Below are 5,568 nucleotides of genomic sequence, written 5' to 3'. Positions count from 1 at the left end.
GAAGAATAATCAACTCCACAACTTTGAGTTCCATCTGTGAAGGCAACTTGTTGCATAGTTGTAGGAGTTGAGGTTGTTGCCTTGTGCAAAAATCACTAAGAAGTCAACTGGTCAAATCTTGCATTCATGTAGCTAATCGAGTCTAGTTCATAGATCGACTTTCTTTGGCTCAAGTGCTCTAGGATTTCCCCATAAATGGGTATTATGAGCAATCTTCTCTAATAGATCATAGCATTCTTCACTTGTCATTCTCATGAAATCTCCTCCTGCTTGTGAATCAATTGTGTTTCTTATGGCTGGAGTAACTCTGGTGTAGAAATTCTGAACAATCATCCATTTGGGTATTTCATGATGAGGACATTGCCTTTCAAGCTCCTTAAATCTCATCCAAGATTCATACAAAGTTTCATCATCCCTTGGTTTAAAAGCTACCATCAAATTCCTCAAATGAGTAGTTTTCCCAGGTGGGAAAAATTGAGATAGAAAAGCTTGAGATAGCTGCTCCCAAGTAGCTATAATAGCTTGTGGGAGTGAGTCATACCACTCCAATGCTGAATCCCGAAGAGAAAATGGAAATAAGGTGAGCCGAATAACTTCATCAGAAACTCCAGGCTGCCTTTGTGTGCCACATATCATTAAAAATTTCTTCAAATGAGAATGAGGATTTTCAAGTGGGGTACCTCCAAATTGTGAATTCTGAACCATTTGAATAAGACCAGTTTTTAATTCAAATTGATTAGCTCCAATAATAGGTCTGTTATCTCTCACATCAGTACATCTAGGAAAAGCATAGTCTAACATGGATCTTCTTTGAGGATCATTTTGATTAATAACCACATTTTGCCCGTTTTGCTCGTTTCCTCCATTATCTCCACCAATAGCTCTATTTTGATTCTCCATATTTTCGATTATCTCCTCTTGCTCAAATATTTGTTGTTCTTCTTTTTCTGCTTCTTTTCTTCTTTTGTATTCCTTTTTGTTGGCTCATGAATTTTTCAATTTGAGTTGAACAACAATTGATGTTACTTGTGCTTTTCGATCGTCTCATAAACAAGAAAAGTACCTGAAAAACACAAGGAACAATAGTGAAAATAAAAGAAAATAAAAATTCTAATTAGCTTAAAACAATTAAAATCCAACTTAAAACAAACAATTCCCGACAGCGGCGTAAAAACTTGATCTGTGTGTATATCGCAAGTGCACGGGTCACGATAGTATAGTTTTAAAAATTGATATCGATCCACAGGGAATTGTGCTTAAATTGGAAATAAAAGTATAAGCAAATTAGAATGACAAAAATTAAAAGATATTAAAAATAAAATCTAAAAATTAAAATTAAGACAAAAATTAAAGATGTAAAAATGAAATTTGGAATTAAAATTGGTATTTGAGGAATTAAAACTAGATCAATCAATTAACTAAAATTAATTAAACTAGATTACCCAAAAATTAATTTGAAATATCTATTTATGAAATTGAGAGGAATTAAATCTAAATTCAATAAAAATAAAAATAAAGTGATTATAGAAATTGGATTTAAATTGGATTTAAATTTAAATTGCTATTTATGAGGTTTGGAGGATTTATATCTAATTTCAATGAAAAATAAATTGATTCTAGAGATTGGATTTTCAATATTGTTTGCATGTGATTTTTCCCTAATTTAGCCAAACACATGAGAATTGCAATTTTGAGGGAAATCAATTCTTAAATTTTTGAAACCTTTTTCAAGCATCTCAAAATTGGTTTTCATTAAATCAAACCCTGTTTTCACGGTATTTCAAATCTAACAAAAACCCAATTAATGCTCTAATTGATTTTTGGAAAGTTCCCCTTAATCTTCTTAGCTTATTTCTAACACCAAGAAAATAAAGTGTATTGCAAGATTATCTATCCCCAATATTCACTTTTCAGTCCATCTATTAAGGATTAAAACTTAACTTAATGAGGGCCCATTCATCAAGCAAGGAAATAAGCACACAAGCAATAAATCAAAATATAACAATCTTCATTTAAATGGCTAAATCAGTTCAAAACCACAAAACAAATCAATATTTACAAACCCATCTCTAGAATCTCAATAAACTACTCACAAATCATTGTTTAAACATAAACCCAAATGAAGAAATGAAGAAATAATGGAAATGTAAGCTTAAAGGGGTAGAAAAACCCAGCAAATCTGCAGCAGGATCTCTGCAGAAAAGTGCAGAAACTTGATCCTTGCTGCTGCTGGAAGAAGATGCAGAAAATGCAGAAAATGCTCCTCTTTCTCTCTTTCTCACTTTTACCGAAAATGACTCCCTTGCTCTCTATATGGAAAGAAAGTGATAAAATGGGTCTTTATATAGGCTAAGGGACTGTTCTAGAATGGGTAAAAGGGGGAAGGATCCAGAAAAGGTGAGGTAAAAGGTAGAGTAACGGAAATGCCACGTCAACAATTTTCGATAAAAGCGACATAAGTAAGTCGGTTGTGTCGCGGGTTGTGTCGTTCTCGGTGTGAATATCTGACGATCGACACAACCTTCGACATAAGCTAATTTGGTTGTGCTGCAGGTTGTGTCGCTCTCGGCCATTTTTAACTCAACTTCAAAATCTTTGCATTTCGACTTTAATCTCCTCCAAATGGCTATTCTGATCAAAATTCATCAAATTTCTCCAGATTTAACCTACAAAGCAAATAAATTCAAAAATTAAACTAAGAAACGTGAAAATTGTAAAATTGACTAAATATATACTAATATCTATAATAATGGCTATGAACAAGGGTAAATTATGTGCAAAAATTACTCCTAAATGATGATCTAAAATGCATGCATCACTTACGCCTGGTCTAACCTCATTGATTCGAGTGCCAGTCCCCTACTAATGTTTCTAGAAGTCTTGTTTATTATTCCTTTATTAAACTTTATCCTAAAAAATGCAATTCTAATCCTACACACGCAAGTAATTCACAAAAGGGTTATTGTTTACACATAATTTTCATGCACAAGTAATTCCTATCTATGGGGTTGCTAATTATTTAAATGATATTTACCAGATGACTAAAATTAATTTATTATTGAGAATTTAATTTACAAACAAATTCAATTTCAAATAACCCTACGTTTCTATTTAACCTAATTAATTAATTTTCACCAAGTTATCCTAAGGATAATTGAACTAAGTTAATTATGTACATGTGTAATTTATTCTAATAGCACATAAGGCCCAAACAATCACAACCTAAAAAAAGATTTCTAACATGCAAATTTATTTTACAATTACCAAGTATTAAATTAAATTTATTTACATGCCAATGTTAGTTTAATTTACAAACAAGATTAATTTTAATTTACAAAGTATTTATTTAAATTAATTACATGCAAAAGTCAGTTAAATTAAAAATAAAGTTAATTTTAATTTACCAAATAAAAGTTCTATTATTACTACAATTTCATGCCAATGGTTATTCGATAAGTTTAGAGTTACTTACCTGTTGGTAAATGCAGTTGCCATTGGGGCAAGCTACCCTTAAAAAAGGGTCTTCTCTTCTAGTATGGCAATGATATCCCTGGCTTACTCCCGTTTAGCTCCATATAAGCTCCGCGCAAATGCCCTCTTTAGTACTTACCTTAGGGCTACTTATCAATTTTCTTTGTAATAAAAAATAAAGAAAATAAAGAAAAATAATAAAAGTACGAGAGACAGAAACTAAACGTGTGCAGAGTTGTGTATCCCCTCAAATTAAACATGATTACATGATCTATATGAACATATAAAATAAATTGAAGACAAAGAGCATAGAATTAAAATATTGTGTGGCATAGATCTTGAAAAGAAAACAATAAAAACTGACTTTCCAGAAATCTTGTATGAAAATATTCTTGAAGAAAAGAAAAAATAAGGAAAAACTCAAAGAGTCTTGAATATCTCTAAATTTCTTATAGCTCTGTATTTTCTCTTCGTCTTTCCTCCATCATCCTTTCTTCCCTTCTCTAGTAGGGTATTTATAGGGTTTTGGAAGAGAGGTGTGATAGGGTTTGGAGTCTTTGGGTGATAAAGTTTAGATGACTTAAACAACTACGATTGCAGAATTCGAATAAGACTGTGATATGGGTGAGGTGTTTCAACTAATAGGAAGACAGAAAAAAATGGAAGGCACTAATAGGGAGTGAGGAAGAGGTGTGGTAGGGTTTGGAGTATTAAGGTGATAAAGTTTAGATGACTTAAATAACTACGATTGCAGAATTCAAATAAGACTGGGATATGGGTGAGGTGTTCCAACCAGCAGAAAGAGAGGGAAAGGGGGTGACACCAATAGGGAGTGAGGAAAAGAGTGGGGCCAAGGAGGAGAGAGATATTTTGTTATTTTAATTTTTAGAAAATAATTAAATGGGTCCCATTTAAAATTCCTAACTGGGCTTTCTTAAGCCCATGGAGCCCAATTAAACTTAATTAGATCCATTTAAGAACTGCCCATATTAAATTTAAACAAAATAAAATTTTATTTAAATTTAATTAAATTAATTTCCCCAAAACTTTATTATTATTTTTATTTTTTTCAAGATCATGCCACGAAATTAATAATTCAGCTCCATGCCTCCAATTACATCTTACAGTCATATAATTTTTCATCATCGGGTTTCCCACGGCCTCAATGCATATACTCATCACAAAATAAGGGTCTACATCGGAGAAATCTTCAGGAATACATAATCGCCTACTACAAACTCTACATCCTTCCATCTAGGATCTGCATAACTCTTCTACCTACTGAAAGCTGTTTTTAATCGTTCCCTGATTAAAGGAACCATCTCTGAAGTTTACTGCACTAGATCTACATCATGCACCTTCGCTTCTCCCATTTTCGTCCAGCATAACGGAGATCTACACTTTCTGCCATATAGTGCCTTATAGGGTGCCATCCCTATGCTGGAATGGTAACTATTGTTGTAGGCAAACTCCACCAAGGGTAGCTGATCATCTCACTGAACTCCAAAATCTAAGACACATATAAGAAGCATATCTTCCAAAGTCTGAATTGTCCTTTCAGACTGCCCATCTGTCTGAGGGTGAAAAGCGGTACTGAAGTTTAACTGTGTGCCAAGTGCCTCTTGCAGCTTTCTCTAAAACCTAGAAGTGAATTGGGGCCCTCTATCATATATTATGGAAGCAGGAATTCCATGCAATCTGACTATTTCTCGAACATAGAGCCGAGCATACTATGCAACAGAATATGTGGTCTTTACAGGCAAGAAATGAACTGATTTAGTCAGACGGTCTATGATTACCCATATCAAATCATATTTTTGCGTGGTACGAGGCAACCCAGTCACAAAATCCATGGTGATCATTTCCCATTTCCATTCTGGGATAGGGAGCTCTTGCAGCTTCCCTGATGGCCTCTGGTGTTCAAACTTCACCTTCTGACAAGTCAAGCACTTGGACACAAAGTTTGCTATGTCTCTCTTCATGCCATTCCACCAGTAGCTATCTTTCACATTGTGGTACATTTTGGTGGAGCCTGGGTGGACACTGTAGGGTGTATAGTGTGCCTCTTACATGATCTCATTTCTGAGGTTGTCCACG

General features: G+C 33.8%; 1 non-coding gene across 1 annotated transcript; it reads left to right on the top strand.

Moving 5' to 3' along the window:
- Positions 1–343: 343 nt before the first annotated feature.
- LOC131174235 (small nucleolar RNA R71) lies at positions 344–450 on the top strand. Its single transcript, XR_009144483.1, has one exon. It is a non-coding gene; the product is annotated as a small nucleolar RNA R71 (small nucleolar RNA).
- Positions 451–5,568: the final 5,118 nt, after the last annotated feature.

Source organism: Hevea brasiliensis, chromosome 15, assembly GCF_030052815.1.
Source record: "Hevea brasiliensis isolate MT/VB/25A 57/8 chromosome 15, ASM3005281v1, whole genome shotgun sequence".
NCBI lineage: Eukaryota > Viridiplantae > Streptophyta > Magnoliopsida > Malpighiales > Euphorbiaceae > Hevea > Hevea brasiliensis.
This window is presented reverse-complemented; position numbering and strand designations above follow the sequence as displayed.